The sequence below is a fragment of the Balearica regulorum genome, chromosome 3 (genome assembly GCF_011004875.1).
Source record: "Balearica regulorum gibbericeps isolate bBalReg1 chromosome 3, bBalReg1.pri, whole genome shotgun sequence".
NCBI lineage: Eukaryota > Metazoa > Chordata > Aves > Gruiformes > Gruidae > Balearica > Balearica regulorum.
Window position 1 is genome coordinate 59,600,673 of NC_046186.1, and position 19,909 is coordinate 59,620,581.

Genomic DNA, 19,909 nt, shown 5'->3' on the forward strand with positions numbered 1-19,909 from the left:
GGAGGCACCTAACAGTGGGAAACTGGATTGGGGTGGCTATCCGTGGGGTCCCAGCTCCATCACATAACTTGTCTACATCCTCCTCCAGAGTGAGTTGGTCTCAGTCTCCTGATGTCAATCCTGGCAGCAGCAGTCATCTTCTGCCATTGACATCTTCGCACCTTCTTGGCAGCAGCAACTGAGAAGAAGGTGGTCTCAGGGAAGCGGAGGGCGCAGGACCTGTGCTGACCGCTGAGGCTCTGGGTGATACTGAAGGGATGCAGAGAGAGGAAAGGAGAAAGCCTGCTGCTGCCAGACTCAGAGGTTGGCATCAAAAGATGAGGTGCAAGCAGCAGCTCTGGGCTGAGAGGGGCTCGCATCGCAACAGAAAGTGGCACTCGGTCCTTCGAACCCTCTCCGGCAGCTGCGGTCACCCATCTGTCTGGGGTGCTGGTGGGCAGACGGGGATGTTCAGCTACTCAGGAAGGATTTACTGCTCAATTTACTTCCTCCACGGACAGGTTGTTGGCCAGATGAAGTATCCCTAGTTGGATTCAGCAAACTAGACCACCAGCTGGACCACACGGACAGCTGAACCGATGAGAGCTTTGTCTACAACTCTCAAAGCTAACCAGTAGGATTGTGTGTTTTCCCTGCCTTAATTATATATAGGAGTTAAATGGCAAGGGGGTTTCAGATGGAAGACAGCTCTTGATAAAAGCACAAGCAAAAACCATAAAAATGAACAAGAGTGTTCAGAGGGGAATTAAAAAGAGGAAAAAGGAAAACAAGGAGCTAAACCTAGAATGTCCCTGATCTCAGTTATTCTCTACTACAACACTTGTAGGAGTCAAAGGAATGCCATTTATCTGGTAAAGATACTCAGAAGACTGGAAAAGCAGTATCAAGTCATCCAAGAGCTACACATTAAAGGGGGGAAAAAAAGAGGGTGAAAGGAAAAGAAGAGAATTTAGGATACAAATGTGAGCTTTGTTATACACTGCCAGATAAACCTTTATTAAAACTCCGGCATGCCTCTCCCTGCTTATGCAAGTGAGAGTGACAAGAGACGGATTGTCTCACCAAGAGCAGGACTTGGAATACTATCACCTTTCAGCAAGGGATAAAAATGCAAAAGAAATTTGGCCCACGGCAGTAATAATTCATAGCAATAATGCCTGAAAAACCATGATACGACTTTCCCTGGAAATGATCAAGGAAGCTGCCGTCATGTTGTTCCCTCCCACACAGGATAAAGTTTGATAATATTTCCTGTACCCATGGTGAAGCACTAAAAAGTACATCCAGCTCATCTGGGCAACTAAAGTTTCTCCAATTCTGGCACTGAATGTAGACTACCCTGATGGTAGGTCACCTACTCCATCAGGGCTCCCAAGAAACTGAGGAAGAATATGGAGCTTTGTAAGTCATATATATATTGTAGGTCAAATGTACATTGCAATGACACTTTTTACCCAGCCTTTTAATATGTAAAATCCGGAGTCAATGATCTTACATGCCGAGTAAGAACTAATGGGGATTCATATGACCTTACTGGAGAAGATCTGATTAAGTACTGCAAGTAGCTGTGACTAAATTTGAGTGAAACTTCTTTCCTGACAATGATTTCCTAGTTACAAAATACCTCAAAACTTTAAGAGTCAATTCTAAGTAATTTCCAGAGGAGGATTATGAACAGAGTAGGATTATGAACAACTTTTCTTAAAATGGTAACTAAACTGAATGGGTGTTAATTGTCAGCCAAATTCATAGTTATTAATTATTAAAGAACAGTTCTGGAATAAAATACTAAATATCAGTTATGGTCAGTAGATAGTCACAAATGAGGTGCTATTTCTGACAGTTAAGCTGCCCAGGGAAATATAATCAATTACAAAGAGGCAGAAAAATGCAAAAACCCCAACTGTTATGGCCCTGGCTTCAGATCTGTCTGACCAAGCTGCAGCTTGTTCTCTCACCTGGCTCCATGTTAGTGAAGACCTGAATAATGGAAACCAATGTTAAGGTATCATAAACAGTTTAAGCTCTGAACTGCTGAACCCTTCATTGAAATTGTCCCAGCAGCTTTATTCTGAGCCACCAGAGTAGATTTGTCAGGCTGATTACTGCTCTGAATAAATGACAAGTTTTGCTATACCCCATAGTAAAGTGGCAGCAGAAGGACCCATCAGCAGAATGAGACCATCACCATCACCAGTCATCCCCCACAATGAAGGTCTTGTGTCATACCCTCTACCAGCTGCCTCTGGATGCTTGTGGTCGATATGCTGATGGGAAAGCAGCACATGAATATTATTATTAATTCAGAATATTCCTCTATAGCCCTTGTGAGTCACTGTAATTTATTTTTTGTTTCTGTGGTTTTAGGCTTTGAAACTTATTGAAGGCTTAACTTTATGATGCAGCATGAATGTACCATGACTCTTGTACTTAATTGCTATGCATTGTTATTTTCAAAGGCAGCACTGGGTTTCGTATGCCTGGTTCACATGAAGTTGCAAGTATTCAAACAAAAAAATCTGCACAGCATGACATAATAGCTGATCATGGGAGCCACTCTTTGCAGCGACATTCTGCAAGTAACAGCTGAAGCTGCAGTTTCAGGCTTGCCTAAGTCCAACAGGGAGGGCTTGGACTGTACTGGCATATTTTCAGGTGCAGATCTGCTACTTCATTGCCATTACTTAGCACAAAGCCTACACAGTACAGATCTTGCGCTCTTATGCAGCAAGCGTACTCTGTGGTTACACGTCCTCAAATAATTTTCCCATATGGCCTCTTGTTAATGGGGGATTAGATTTTTTCCTACTATTTTGAGGAGCTGGTACAGCAACCAATCTTGCACTAGTGAAACAGGTGTTTTCCCAGAACATGAGATTAAGGGTTTGCTTTTGTGATTGGGGGGGGGGGGGGGGGGGGGTTGTGACTGAAAAACAGGAAGGCAGTCCCCCTTTCTACTTTATGCCATAGCAAAAAATACCTGGTTTCACAAATGGTTTGATTCTTTCTATATTATCAATGCACTGTAAAAATATACATCAGTCTATAAACCAGTCTTCTACGAAAATTGAAAATGTGGATAAAATTTCTTAGGCAAATCAACATAACCTCCTCAAGGGCATGTTCCTTTTTAATGAGAAACGACACACTGTTTTATTCTGCTGTCAAAGTTGAACAATAGTACAAACTTTGAAAAACATCTTACAGCAAAGGCATACTTCAAAATGATAAAGAAAGTTATTTTTCACTGTGACACTTTGTCCAGTAAGTAAACGACAACTAAATCTGTCATGCAGCTATTCTAATAATTCTGTTCTCTGGAAACAGAATTTACAGTTTCAGACAGCAGGAGGGGATTAAAAATGGGTAAATTATCTCCACATGACACTGACGGATATCAGTGTACCCCTGCTAGTTATTGGAAAAGTAATGTCCAAAATAATAAACAAAACCAAGGTCATCCTTTTACCACCCCTTTCTCCCCATTGCTAATCCTCAACTAGCTGATCGGAGAGCATCTGGTTTTGCAAGCAAGAGACTGAATAGCTGGGCAAGCTGTCACTCACTCTGGTTTTAAACCAGGAGATTTCCTGAAGTGCACAAGCCTGTCACTTTTGGTGATGATGCCTCTGTGTCAGGTGCTTATGTCTTGCTGCCATGTTCTTCACTATTGCTCTTCCATTGAAGAGTGACTTTGACTATTCCCAGAGTGTGATGAGCTGCTATTTTTTTCCAGATTATAGCTACTTCTTTCTGAAACACACTTCTACCCACCAGCCTCTTCCTTCTGTTCAGTGGATGGGCCATATGTAGGATAACTAACCTAGTTTTGCTGAGAACAGGATCGCGTGATTAGGAAGCTCCATGTGCGTGTGCATGTGCATTGGGGTCATGGATGGAAGGACTAGTGGAGACTGAATTTTGGATCAAACCCCTTTAAAAAAGGGAACGCATTAAATGAGGCACCATTATAGTTTTAAACACCTTGAAAGCCTGGGAGGGAGCATTCACACATCTTAGTCTCTTGTAGTCATCCCTGAAACGAATCCCAAGGGCACAGCCTGACCTCTTGGGCTACAGGCTTGGCCCATTTCTACAGGTTTGTGTTATTTCTGTATCATTCTCCTTGTCACGGATGCTGAGCTCAACTCCTAATGGGATCTGTAGTAACTGAGCAGTCTTCCTGAATGTTAATGAAGCTGTTTACATTATTGGTAATGAATAGTGAGGGCTGAGCCACTCGCTATTTTCCATCCTGACAAATCCTGTTTGGAGTATCTTTTGGTGATAGCTCTCCAGTTCATCTCAAGTACAAGTACATATTCTACTCTTTATGAGTCCTTTTACCTTACCAGCATTATCTGAGCTCCAGCAATGCATCAAATGATGCAATTAGCATCTCTCATCTGTGGTTTCTTTTCACATCCTTTTTCCTATGACCTTATATTTGCTGTGCATAATGCATTACTGAAGTCTAGACATAGACTGCTTGCTGCTTAGAGGGAAGGAGAAAAGAGAACCAAGTATTCTCCTGGTAATGGAAATCTTGCTTGAGAGATCAATTTCTTGTTTTGTTTTGCTTTGCTTTTTTATACAAGGGAGAAATGTCAACATAAGACAATTTCTTAAGCACATGCACCCGGAGACTTACGTATTCAAAATTAATCCCAGGGGAAAGAAAAGAACGATAATTAAAAGTAAGTATTTGAAAGTCAGCTGGGCACCTTAAGCTGAGATTCTGGTACACCATTAGGGGGCCATCTCAATATAAGATCTTAAGAATGAAGCTTTTAGAAAGACTTAGAAGTTTTATTCAGCTGAGAAACACTTGCTCAGGGATAAGTAAGAATTCTTTGCAATTTTCTCATGGATCCTGCAGAATCCTAGGAGCAATTTCATACATTAGGAAATGCAGGTCCACTGCACTTTAGAGACTGTCAGTGGGTGGTTAAAAAGCACAATGTCCACATTGTACCTAAGCTGTAATTAAAGAGGTATCAACTGTTTTCCAATATAGAAAGCTTTGTCTTCTGACTAAAAGAATAAATAAGCCATCGCTCAGGAATGCTGGACAGTTATAATTTTGGGCCTATAAATCATACTTAGTGTGTTTTGCAACCAGCTTTTACTGAAATGTTACTTCATAAAAAATCACACCAGCAGCACCATGCATTGTATTATTTATTACTATGAGTGGGAGCTGCAGAAGCATCCTCATCATCCTTCAGCTCTCTCTCCCCTGGGGGAGAGCAATAACTGGCATGTTTTGAAAAACAGTTGACAGTATCATGAGGAATTTCAGTATTAATTTGAAAAGTGGACATTCTTGGCTTGCTATAAGGCAACAGGCAATGCAAAGCATCTAAAGTGACTTATTTAGAGGATGCACTGACACCACTGTGTATTTTCTTAAAAAGCTTTCAACTTGATTTTTTAATACAGTGACACAGATCTGTAGTCAAGGTGTCTTTGCATATCATTTTTTCTGTAAGCAGTAACAGTGACCTATAATTCCATACAAAGCCGTCAGCACAAACACGTGTTCCCTTGCACGAGCTCTGCTGGAGCTGGTCTGAAGCTCGTGCAGTCTCTTTGCTCAGCTAAGCACAAGCACGAGTCTCTGAGAAGGCTGCAGATGAAGGCTGGGAAGGTTCCTGTTGGCTTCTGTGAAGCAGCACGATGAAATTCGAAGGGGAGAATGCAGAGCACTACAAGAAGGCAGGAATATACAAATATACAGAGGAATAAGAAAAGGCCCCTTAGGCAGCAGTGGTAATTCACAGCTGAATGCAGTGTCATGATACCAAAAAGAAAGCAAACAACATACTGGGACACACAGGCAGGAATATAGCCTGTAATATATATGAAGCGATTCTTCTGTTCTACTCAGTACTGCTAAAAGTCTCAGCTGAAGTACGGTGTCCCCTTAATGCACCACAGTTCAAGAACGAGGTAGTCTAACTGGAAATAGCTTGGGCAAGAACACTGAGAATGGTCAAAGCTCCAGAAAAATGAGCTCCAGAAAAATGTTCCCACATCTAACCGTATCTATGAAGCAGATAACAGAATACGGCAACACTGCCAAGGATGAGAGGGATATGGCCACAAATGGGAATCAGCTGAAGGAAACAGAACTAAGGAATTTTTTGTATGTATAAATTTCCCCCTTTCTGGATATAATAAACAATAACACTTATTGAGGGCAGGTAGAAAAAAAAAAAAAGCAAAAAAAAAAAAAAAAGCAGCACATGACAAAGACACTGAGAAAGCTACGTAGGTAAAATTAAAATATCCCTTCCATCCCATCTGTAGCCAGTTCATAATTTTACCCTTTCTCAGAATATGCAGCTCCTATATTCATACATTTAGACAAGAATAACACCTTTCCTGTTATTTTCCAAAGAAAATTTACCCTCCTTGTTTGCTGGTGACTCAAATGAACACTGGAGCCTCCAAATTCAGAAGACAAATATAAAACATAAACCTTATAATCTCCTTTCTGAGAGGAACAAAACTTATGCTGTCATGCTAGCCATCGGGCAGCTAGCTGTCCCAGCAACATTTCAGCTTGCTGGCCAGTCTCACTCTGATTTGCAAAAAAAATCCAAGCAAATTAAGTCTGTACAAGGTAGGCATTTGACAAACACATCCTGGGCTGCCAGTCAGCACATACAGACTTCTAGACTCATCTGCGAGGGTGCTGTGGGGAGCACGCAGCGGAGGCAGGGTCACTGGGGGAAAAAGGGAAGGGCTAGGGCCAGAAGACACAAATCCAAAGGAAAACTGGCTTCCTTATTTTTGCTGCTCATTGAGTGATTTGTTTTACTCTTTAAACTTAAATCTTTTAGTTCATGATTTTGGGGGGAGGAAGGGTGCAGAAAACCAACTTATAATTTCTGAAATCCTTTGTGGGGCAGTACTATTTCCATACAGAAGACGTGCCACCAGATCAGTGGTCCCTGTCAGCAGCCAGGATTGCAGCTTTACATTGCACCTGAAGGATGCTGCTTGGAAGAGCAGAGCCGCCTCTAACACCGCACACGAGCCTGCCCCCACGTTCAGCAACAGGAAAGCAGTCTGTGGAGGGCTCTGTTAATGGCCAAAGCAGCTGAACCATACACACCTTTGCCACACATGCTGCCACCTTGTCTAGCTCAAGGAAAGCTTCTCCAGCGTGGACTTGTGTGCAGAAAGCAGCTGAGCACTACAGGTCACTCCAGCCAGTGTGAGTGAATGCGAGGGAAGAGACAAGAAAGGGAGCACGCTCACAGCATCGCTCCGCCAGCTCCCCTGGGCACCCACTCCTGTGTGCAATCCCATCTTAAGATATACATATATACATTATATCTAAAATTAATGACAATGAAGCACTGTCCTGGATTTCTTGAAAGCCTTGGAACTTAACAATCCAATTCCTTCCTTCCTTGTCACATATGGCACTTCCCAATATTAAGATAGTTTTCCCCCACCTGCCACGTATCCTGCAAGGAAGGTCCCTACAGGGGTCCTCGGAAAGCAGAGCAAAGAGCTGCCTAACACAGTCAGAATTAAAAAGCAAATTTTGGGACTGAATCCCCAGCCGGCTGCATCAATGCCTATGTCCACCTAAGCGGGTGTGTCATTGCATGCATATGTTGTGGTCTGAAAGTCAAAGAAACACATGCAAAAGGAAAGGAGAGACCTCTACTCCAAATACCAAGATCCAGGACAGTGACATTTCACTGGACAGCTGGGTTCACAGCTGAGTGTCCCAGTTTGGAGCGGAGATGGAAGCAGAGCAGCATTCCTACTGTGTGACTGTCCCAGTTTAGGCCAAGCACGCTAAAGCAGTTAGGATCACATGGCTAGGAAGTAAAGGAACATCTTCTTAAAAAAACCCCTGTTTCAAGATCTCTTGGTCACGTGGGTGGCCTCAGCGCCTGAGCGGCGTTATATATGCTCACTGGCAAAACACGAGTCTGCGGGGCAGAAAGTGATGTGGCTGGAGAACTGATCTAGGCACAAGGAGCAGTTTTGAGGAAGGCAGTGGTTAAAGGAGCCACTTCAAAGGCACCACAGGAGCCAAAAAAAGAGCCTAGTTACTGGTTTCAAGGCTGTGTTGTTCACAACTCGCTGTGAAGCCTTTATAGATATTGGCAATTTACAGTGTTAATCTGAGGCAGTGGAGCTGAGGGATGGACGTGTTTATGCACTTGAGCAATCACTGACTTTTCACAGCACTCTGAAAAGATTGTAACTTCTCTAGCACAACACATTTCCCGGTAATACACCCTCTGCCAAAAGACATTTCCTTACATCATAACTGAAGCACAGGTGAGAGCCAGCATCCCAGATCAATACTTATCAGCTCTTTGGCTGGAGGAAGTATCAAGGAAGAATGAAGCTATATGAATAACAGATGGGACAGAAAATTTGGTGATGATAATATGCCAGTAAAACATATTATATTTTACCTGGAACTTCTTGTTCTGGATCATCTTTTTTCCTCAAAGTGTCTGTTACAGAAAGAAAAAAAAAAAACAAACCTAGTCATCTTGCTTTATGAGCATGGTATTGCTCATACCCTGCAGGGTATTCCAGACTCTGCTCAATTAGTTTCAGCCTTACACCTGGAGATAGGATGTGAGCGAGTCATGTTAACATTGTTCTCTATATTTTCCGACTCACTGCAGTTTTGTATTTCAAAATTTGAAGTTGTTTTTGTATCATGAGCCATCTTAGATAATGTAGCAAATTCCTTAGCTACAGCGTTCTCACTCATTTATTTTCTGTAGAAGCTTAGGCGATACTGAAGACCTACCAAGGGACTTCTCACTAACTTCAAATATTTGTCACTGTGTCCAGATGATCTGAACAACGTCTTCTTTTTAAATTCAATGACACATTAATAACACATATGAAACATAAGATTTACTAAGATCTTGGACTTAACATCTGATGATAATAAGGATGTGGACGAATACAAACATACACACACCTGTATATTCTCAGTTGTAATTTAGAGGGCCTGCTTTGTGGTAGAAACCTCTTCGTCTTTTTTTACTCTATTTTCCGTGATTCTATTTAGATATGATGACCAAGACCAAGACTCCCAGCCACATCCAAAGGAAAGTGAAATGCAACCCTGAAGAAGGGCATGAGAAGTGATTTCCGCCCATTTTTATTAGCTCAGAAAAATCCCCTTGTGAACCGCTGTTTACCAGTCAGAGGGCTCCTGTATAGTTTTCTGGCTTCCAGTAAGTCAGCTCCCAGGTTATTTGAAGTACATCCCAGTGAGACTGTCTTTCCTGGCAACGTCCTGCTTGGCAGGTGGGTAATGAGAGAAGCGTTACAGTGACTCAGCTGGCCCGTGGGGTGATGCCTCCATAACTGACAGAGAGGCAGGTGAAGCGATCCTTATGTGGGGAAAATCTGAACCACTGATTCAGGGGTTGCTAATTGGGGATCTGAGACTCAGAGGGGCCTAACACTATCATTTTCTTCATTCTTGTCTTGTGGACTCATAATAATAGCTTAATTATGGTTTTAATTTTGGAAATACAGATTATTGTTCTTCAACGCACAGGGCAGACAGATAATGATTTCTTTGTTGCAAGTCTGGCAGAACACAATGCCTCTTGCTTATAACAGCAACTGGATAATTTATTTGCATGCAGGAGGTAGTCTGTTCCACTGGATAGCCTTTAGCCTTTACTTCTCTATTGTTCAGAAATAACACAGTATATGACAATTACAATTATATTACAATAAGCCTTCAATTATCGGGTAAACCAATTTAATCAAACAACAGCATGGCTCATACATAGCTGCAATTACCTGTAAAGTTATGGATACTGACAGTTAACAATACTGTCTTTCACTGCATCATGAGAAACGGCATCTCCTAATTTAAATATGCTCAACTATCAGCAAGACTTCCATTGTTAAAGAATATTATGGTAAATATTCTCTTATGGTGTTATTCCACCTTAGGGCCCACAGATGGACAGTGGAAAGATGAAAACTTTGGTGTCTCTTGTATACGTTATACAGTCCCCTCACTGCCATCATACAGCAAAAATTTTTCATGTATAGCTCATTATATACGAAAAAAGATCACATGTATAAGCTCATGTGATGCAATTCTTCAGTGTCTGCCATCAGGGCAAAAAAGCTTTGGCAGCCTTGACCAGTGCAGCAGCTATCAATATCAGCCCTGTTAGCAACAGCCTCTCTTTTGCTCACAGCTGCCCTGCAGACCTTTGGCTTCTACCAGGCACGCAAGTGCTCGGGTACGGGGAAGCGTAGCTGCCAGCAAGAAATGGCAGTCTCAGGAGCAGGAGTTGGTGCCTCACCAGGGAACAACCCATTTCCCGTTCCCCGTTTCCCTCTGTGCGTGACCTGTTTCAGTGCTGAGGGAAAGGATGAGGTTCAGTCTGAGATGAACATCCTTAATTTTCACTGTCTCCATAGAAGTGTCTGCACAGGTTACGTGTCTAAAGCCCTGGCAGAATTGGTGATAGCAGCCTGGAGGATGATTCAGTTGTCTGAAGGTAGGTGCCCAGGGCCATTTTACATTCCCTATCATATCCCATCTGACTTCCTAACAGCACTTCAAAAAGGGCACGGGTCTCCTGTAAGGCCTGTATCATATCTACAATGATGCACGGTTCTCACCAACCCTCTGAAACGCCATTAGGTGTCACAGCAATTGTTTCCCACCTTTGGTGTCTACTTTAGGGTAAGTTGATTCGATCCAAAGACTCATCCGACTGTACCGCTCAGGAGCTCAGTGCAGCTGCCTGAACACCACCATGGAGTGCCATCTGAGATGCCCTGGGACAGCCTGCCAGGAGTCCAGCTACCAGTGTAGAAGGACATGGGTATCCCGAAGGTCCTGTGTCAGACATACCACCCCCAAGTGGGTGTCTCAGAAACCCTACAGCATCTCAAGAGGCACAAGACACCTGTACATGGGCACCTGAATTCTACCTACATCTCCATAGAGTTAAATGGGTGACATATCTATAGACACCTACTTGTAGAGGCGGAAGTGTGTTTAAGACTCATATTGAATCTCACCCAGTGTGACCTAGCTTTGACCTATTTCATTCCGGTTTAAAAGTTTATTTATGGGCACTCAACTAAGATCATCAGCTCTTAAGCTGTCATAACCGGACTGTGTGTCTAGTGTAAACCAAGTTAACAATTTTAAATGACTTTAAAATACGAGTCCTCCCTTCGCTACCCTTGTCAGTCTACTATCACCCCAGGTGTCCTTCCAATGTGAACTTTCATATTGTCCAGAGAGATCTTGACTGCTACTGCATCTTAGCCGGGTGATCAGTTAAAGAATGTTTCTTTATAAATTCTTACTCTGTGTAAAGCTGCAGGTTCTCTTACACCCTTATTTTTGCTACAAGAGGTTTCTATCCCGTTGCTGCAGATAATCTTAATGAAAAAAACCACGCCACAGAATCTGGGCTCCTAAAGAAGATTCAGCAGCTCTTCAGCTAATTGAAGAGGAATGATGGCAGATATCATGCACCTCACTGAAGAATGCAGCCTGACGATATCAGGTATAACTACAGAATGAGTAATCATACCAGTGTTAAAGTTTTCATCAGAAATACCCAGCTTCCGCACTTACCCAGCAATCCCAAACTGTCCACCACATCAGTCCAGATGATACCCTGAATCCTGAATACTCCTCTGCAGAGCTGGCAAAGCTTTCTGCTCCTCCTGCAGAGTCCTGGAATTTATCCCTCCTGATGCCATTTTACAGCAAACTAGAAACTGAAGTGAGAGTAATGAGGTATATAATAAGCTAGATAATGCAAAGAATTGCTTCATCAACACAATCAGTCAACATCACATCAAGCTGAACCAAAAGCACCAGCATTAATTTACCTGAACCTACACAGAATATCTACTTTGCTGGGTCTGAGCATCACAGAAATTTTGCCACAGACGCAAAGCATGAAGCTTCCACAACTGCATATGTGAGGATGTATCCAACTGCATGCATTCCTTAAAAACCCATAGATACCTCCCATGCTATGGAAATGCAAATGGCAGTGCAGGTCCATTCATCATCTTCTCTCAAACCAACAGCACTATGCCTCCCCAAAAATGTACTGCTTAATCTTTGAAACCTATAGCCTTGCAGAGTCTGTAGTATGAATCAGAAGTAAGTTACCTCATTGAACTATATCTGATCACCTCTCCCAGCCTTACTGCTCATTCTTTAAGACATTACAGTCTGATTCAACTTTGTTTCACTATCCAGTTGTCTTGGAGTTTGGGTGAAACCATATGAATGAATCTGCAGCAGGTGTAACCCAGTGTCACTTCACTGGAACTCAAAGAGTTATATGTTCTTACAACAGCAATGAATTTAATCCATGATCACTGGAATAACATAGTTGCAGCATACCACTCAAAATGAATAACAGGGACAGCTTTGAGCCCCCAGGTAAATAGATGCCATAAATTCAGTGCCTGTATAAACCCAGGAATTTATACCAGGTATGGATGCAACCCAGTCATCTTGGTGTTCACATATTCTGTAGTTTAAAGGCTACACATTATTCATTGCTGATGTGCGTAGCTGAAACTCTGCTAAACTCCACAGAACAGCGCTGAGCTATGCTAGAGGTGAGTGTGTCCCTGTGGCATTATCCAATACACGGCTAAAGTTAGCGGTGCCAAATGGTGACACAAAATGGAGACATGCAAAATGAGATTTTTCAGAGCTCGTTTCAAAGTTGATGGAAATTGTGTAGCCATTTCCTTTACCTGAATTTAAAGAAGCCTATCACAACTCACTTGGACAGAGGACAACACCAGTGGAAGAAGTGATCATCGTATGTCTGAATGAACTAACTGAAATAAGTGAAACTAATTTTAGAGTAAAGTGCTATCCAGCAAGAACAAGGGCCAGAACTGAGCCCCAGGTAACATCCTATTCAAAACCAGGAAAGGTGGTGAACTGAGACTCATCTATTTCTAACATGAACCCCTCATGGCTTTTATCAGCACTGCTGGAAGTCAAGAAACACGAACACCTTATTCCATTGCTCTTTCCCCCAGCTTTCAATCCTCCATGTAATTCAAACACTTCTAAAAATGCAGCTTGTGTGAGATCTTAGAATAAAATTACAAAATGCCTAATCTATTTACCTTAGCCCTTCAAAAGAATACACATTCTTGCATAGTAATGATGCATTAATACATCAGAAGCTTTTCAGGATTATTAAAACAGACCTAAACCCACGAACTCCAAGGTAACATTACAGATGCACCAAGAGACCTAATTCACACCACAAGCAGCTCTGGAATAGCACTCTTTATCTCACTGAAATTCCAGTGAGACGAATAATTACGAACTGATGCACACAAAGGCTAAGGCTCAGGTGTAGCAATCCGCAGGGCAGCCTCACCACAAACTGAACAAATGAATTTCATCTTGAGATCCTATCATCAACCAAACTAAAGAGAAAGAAATGTAGTGAAGAAAATCCAAGCAGATATAAATTCACACATAGATAATAGACAATAAACGGTAAGCAACTGCAGTTTAGAAACAACTGCTTTCCTCAGAGGGTCACCTGATGACACTCAGGAACCTGGAGAGGATTATGGTGCCAGCAGAATACTACCACTTTGCACTCTCCATCTTCAAAGGATTGTAACTAACGAATCTTCACATGGCCCCTGTGAGACAGGTAAGTATTATAATCCATGCCACAGGTAGATAAGTTGACTGATGATTTGGTAAAGCTTATGTCAGAGCAGAGATTAGAAAGCTGCACTTCCTGAACTCGGGATCCCAAAGGTACAGTAATCCTTCTGTGAACTTTCCTCCCCTGCCTTCCGCTTTCTTTTGCCTGCCCTCTTCCTTTGGGTCCACAGAGGGAATACAGTATTGCTGCAGTGAATTTTTGTCATTCAATGAAATCCGCAGAACTGATGTGCACTCCGTCAAAACAATTAGGACTACTAGAGCAAACACCATGAGCAGGAAATGGCCGAAGTTAAGGCATTAAGCATACAGAAGGAAAGGGTATTGCACTCTAGGCTGCAGAAAATGCATCCCGTCTCTCGAGATTACAAGTCATTTATCTTCTACTGGAGTACCTCTTCCTGACAAATGGTGCTAGTAGGGCAGCCTGCTCATGACATTTTTAAACTAGTTTGTCAGAGAACTCAACCAGGATGTAGATTTGTCCCTCTCTTCCCCTTGGGGAAGATCTACACAGGGGTTAATTGCACTCTCATGTTCTTAAACCATTTCTTGTTCCCTTCTATAGGAGAAGGCACAAACCCGTTTATACGTGCCCTGGGCCAATCCAAGCAGACTACAAGGCAGCAGGCAGTTAAACACCAACAGATATTCACTTGGGCAGTCTATCCTGCTGGATCTAATGAAACTACTTGCAAAATATAAGTACTGGCTTGGGGGCTGTGTGGGTACTCAGAATTATTAACTTTTAACTTTATTCTTTTTAACATTCAAATGGTCATTTTGCAAGCTGTGCTGAACATCCCTTTACCATCACTGCTCTACAGACCAAAGAGGAAAGACCCGTCACATCAGGAGAGGTGCTGGAGCTGAGTAAGGCAGCCCAGCCTGCTCCCCGTGTAACAACCAGCACAACTAAGAAAAGGTGACACATGATAGCAGTAGGTGACTCTCTTCTGAGAGGTACAGACACCCATGTGCCAACCTGATGCACTCTCTAGAGAGGTGTGCTGCTTACCAGGGGTTTGTATCAGGGATGCCACCGACAGACTACAAAGCCTTGTACAGTCCACTGTTATCTGCTGCTGTTGTTTCACATGGACTCCAGTGATACAGGCGGGAGCAGTCTGAGGACTATCAAGAAGGATTACAGAGCCCTGGGAATGGCGGTGAAGGACTCTGGAGCGCAGAGTTCACAAGCCCGGGGCCTCATGGGGGACTTCAACTACCTTGAAATCTGTTGGAGGGACAACACAGCAGGGCACAAGCAATCCCAGAGGTTTCTGAAATGTGTTGATGATGACTTCCTTCTCCAAGTGATAGAGGAGCTGATGAGGAGAGGTGCCATGCTGGACATTGTTCTCACCAACAAGGAGGAGCTAGTGGGGAATGTGAAGCTCAAGGGCAGCCTTGGCTGCAGTGACCATGAAATGGTGGAGTTCAAGATCCTTACGGCAGCGAGGAGGGTGCACAGCAAGCTGGCTAGCCTGGACTTCAGGAGAACAGACTTTGGCCTCTTCAGGGATCTGCTTGGTGGAGTAGCATGGGACAAAGCCCTGGAGGGAAGAGGGGCCCAAGAAAGCCTGTGATTCAAGGATCACCTCCTCTGAGCTCAGGAATGATGCATCCCAGCAAAGAGGAAGTCAGACAATGCCAGGAGGCCTGCATGGATGAACAAGGAGCTCCTGCACAAACTCAAACACAAAAACGATGCCTACAGAGGGTGGAAGCAAGGGCAGGTAGCCTGGGAGGAATACAGAGAAATTGTCCAAGCAGCCAGGGATCAGGTTAGGAAAGCTAAAGCCCTGATAGAATTAAATCTGGCCAGGGACATCAATGACAACAAGAAAAGCTTCTATAGGTATGTCAGTGATAAAAGGAAGACTAGGGAAAATGTGGCCCCCCTCCGGAATGATACAGAAGACCTGGTTACATGGGATATGGAGAAGGCTGAGATACTCAATGACTCTTTTTGCCTCAGTCTTCACTGACCATGCTCTAGCCACACTGCCCAAGTCACAGAAGGGAAAGGCAGGGACTGGGAGAACGCAGAACCGCCCACTGTAGGAGAAGATCAGGTTCGAGAATATCTAAGGACCCTGAAGGTGTACAAGTCCATGGGACCTGATGAAATGCATCCGTGTGTTCTGAGGGAACTGGCGGATGAAGTGGCCAGGCCACTCTGCATCATATTTGAGAAGCTGTGGCAGTCTGATGAAGTTCCCACTGACTGGAAAATGGGAAACATAACCCCCATTTTCAAAAAGGGTACACAGGAAGACTACATGCCGGTTGGTCTCACCTTTGTGTCTGGCAATATCATGGAGCAGATTCTGCTGGAAACTATGCTAAGGCACATGGAAATTAAGGATCTGATTGGTGACAGCCAACATGGCTTCACTAAGGGGAAATCACATCGGACAAATTTGGTGGCCTTCTATGATGGGGTTACAGTGTTGGTGGAAAAGGGAAGAAAAACTGACGGCATCTACCTGGACTTGTGCAATGCATTTGACACTGTCCCGCACGACATCCTTGTCTCTAAATTGGAGAGATATGAATTTGACAGATGGATCACTCAAGTGGATAAGGAATTGGCTGGACAGTCACACTCAAAAAGTTGTTGTCAACAGCTCAATGTCCAAGTGGAGTACAGTGACGAGTGGCATTCCTCAGGGATTGGTACTGGGACCGGCACTGTTTAAAAATCTTTGTCAGTAACATGGACAGTGGGATCGAGTGCACCCTCAGCAAGTTTGCCGATGACACCAAGCTGTGTGGTGTGGTCAACACGCTGGACGGAAGGGATGCCATCCAGAGGGTCCTTGACAGATTTGAGAGGTGGGCCCGTGCAAACCTCATGAAGTTCAACAAAGCCAAGCACAAGGTCCTGCACATGGGTCGGTGCAATCCCAAGCACAACTACAGGCTGGGCAAGGAATGGATTGAAAGCAGCCCCGAGGAGAAGGACTTGGGGGTGTTGGTGGATGAATAGCTCCATGTGAGCCAGCAATGTGCACCTGCAGCCCACAAAGCCAACTGTGTCCTGGGCTGCATCAAAAGAAGCATGACCAGCAGATCACAAGGTAGGTGATCCTGCCCCTCTACTCTGCTCTTGTGAGACCCCACCTGGAGTACCGCATCCAGCTCTGGGGGCTCCAGTACAAGAAAGACATGGACCTGATGGAGCGAGTCCAGAGGAGGGCCACAAAGCTGATCAGAGGGCTGGAGCACCTCTCCTATGAGGACAGGCTGAGAGAGTTGGGATTGTTCAGCCTGGAGAAGGCTCTGGGGAGGCCTTCTAGCAGCCTTTCAGTACCTAAAGGGAGCCTTGAGGAAATCTGGAGAGGGACTGTTTACAAGGGTAAGTAGTGACAGGACAAGGGGTAATGGCCTTAAGCTGAAGGAGGGTCGATTTATATTAGATATTAGGAAGAAATTCTTCACTGTGAGGGTGATGAGGCACTGGAACAGGTTGCCCAGAGAAGCTGTGGCTGCCCCATCCCTGGAAGTGTTCAAGGCCAGGTTGGATGGGGCTTTGGGCAACCTGGTCTAGTGGAGGGTGTCCCTGCCCATGGCAAGGGGGTTGGAACTAGATGGCCTTTAAGGTCTCTTCCAACCCAAACCATTCTATGATTCTATGATTGCTTATGGATGCTATTTCCCTTCAGTGAATTTTTAAATTAAACTCTAAGATAAAACAGGCAGTGCAGCATTACTGATTAATGCATGCCTCAAATCCTCAATGCAGTCCTCTCAGCTCAGATTTCATGCCAGTCAGAAATGCACTTTTCTATGCTATGCTGTCATACTGTCTGAGAACACTTTATAAAATGAATGCAAAAGCAAGTGATACTGTGTTGTTTCCACCTGCAACATAACCTTTGTGTTAACAGTCCCACCTTGTTTGGCTCTTAGAGGTGACAGTCATTAAAATTGCAATTATAGTAATTACTTAAGCACTGATCGACATTCATTTCCTTTGAAGATTTTGTCAGAACAACTCCATCTTCTTTTCTTTCGTTATGGAGAAAAGTCTGGAGAAGCCATAGAAAGAAACTCCTTCTCACAGATATTTATTTAGTATACATTATTGACATTTAAAAATTCAAATAATATTAATAAGCATTTCTCCATGGCAGTACTACTCAAGCACGTAGCTGAAAAGTGCATTATAGTCTGACCTAATCTTGCATTCTCTGTAACATCAGCCATCATAGGCATCCCACTGGGAGATGTGTGTGTACAGAGAAAGAGACTAGACTTCAAATGGGAACATTTACCCCAGTTATTTTCTTTACATCATGTTAATCCTCACTCAAGAAACAAAGAGATGCTGTCACACTACACGGCTACCTGTTGTAGCCAAGATAAATGCTTCTTTTGGGTGACATAACTACTTACTCTCGCTTTTCTGTACCATAGCTCTATACATCTTCAGAAAACATTTTCTCTTGCTGGTCTTAAGTACCACAAAAATCGATCTGTTCCCCGAGGCTGGAAACTGAGACCTGCTTTTCAAGGGCTCTTGTTCTGCCGTGGAGATTGCAACGGATGATGATGCTGCACGTCTGAGACTCTCTTCTCCTCGTTCGCCACCTTGATGCAGTGCTGGAGGACTACGCACCACACAGTATGGCTCCCTTCTTCATCCCCTTCCCTCCTGACATCTGTCCTACTCTTCCTCTACTGGGGTAGAAAGTACACACCATCCAAGAGCACTACCCTGCCAAACTCTGGGGAGAAGATCGAGGGCAGCAAAGGCACAGCGGGGTTAGGCTGTGCAGAACAGAGCCCTGCACAGAGTCCTTCTCCACAAGGTTTCATGCTACTGTGGAAACTGGTGACACTGTGAGAAATGGTTATGAAAGCTTCAGATGATACTGCCCACCATAATGAAAGGGTCTCTCAACCAGAAAGCCACAGAGTCTAAGCACAGGAGAGACCAAGGGAATGCAAAAAGCACAAACCACCGAAAAGCATAGTAGCCTCTAAAAAACTGGATGTTTTGGGGTTGTTTTGTTTTTTTTTTTGGCTAAAAAGCACTAAGAAAATTGAGGCTCCTATGTGGAACAGGAGAAATAAGATTTAACTGTGGAATGATGTTCATAAGTCTTGCTCATGTGACCCTTTTGGAAAGTGGAAATAGCTCCATTTATGTTGTTGAACTGTCTACCCAAATGGAACAGCATAAAATGGCTCATGGTTCTTTTATAAAATAATAACAAAACCATCTCACTTGTTAATCAAAATACTGGAGTGCTTGTTAGCTGGTATCTCATCTGTTAGAAAACTTTTATGTTGTAAGGTTGCAGTGTTACCAGGTCCTAACAAAAGCTAATGCAAGGAAGCTTTCTTGAGTCTTGCCAACCTTTTAATCGATTCAGCAACAGAATTCTTCTCAAATGCTAAAATTCACATTGATCTTCTTACAATTTCTGGAAAAATATTTTTATGGAATTTGTTTTGGCTGTCCTTTGCTTGTTTGTTCTATTATTTACTTATTTTCCTGTTCTACCTACTTTTATTTCTATTTTTTCTTTTATAATTGCTGTAGGAGATGTTGTTTTGATTGTGCTATTGTAGCATTCAAAAATATTACCTGCAAAAATAATAATGTGCCCTCTAGTGTAGAAGTAGCTGCTTGCATGGCAACTATATGATACTTCATGTAGTAAAAAGCCTAAATTTCCATTTGTTCTGTCTCTGTAAGGACTTTTATGCCTATTGAGAGCTCACAGCAGGTAGCTCAGAGGGTCTGATACATGCAGTTTGAAGACTTTGCTAACTTTCCAATAAAGTGTGAGTGTTCTCAAACATTTCAATACAGAATTCATCTTTTTTAAATATCGCCCTGAGTTAGAGACCTAACTAGCGTGCGGTTTCCCAGAAAACACGAGCACAGAACCACTCAGCACGTTTTGCCACTGCTTGCAATAGGACCAGGGTTTTGGTAGAACAAGAAGCAGTTTTAGTTGTCAGGAATTGCTTTGCATGCATTTTGCCTGTAAGCCAGGAGTCTGGTCAGTGCAATAGCTGGATCAGGAGAGACAGCAGTACCTATATGAAAATTTTTTGAAGAGCTCAGCTTCCCTACAGTTACCATATACCATCTAGTGATACAAAAGGAAATTGCAATTTCTAATTCATTATTCTTTGCATGAAAGATGAAGATGGCAACAACAT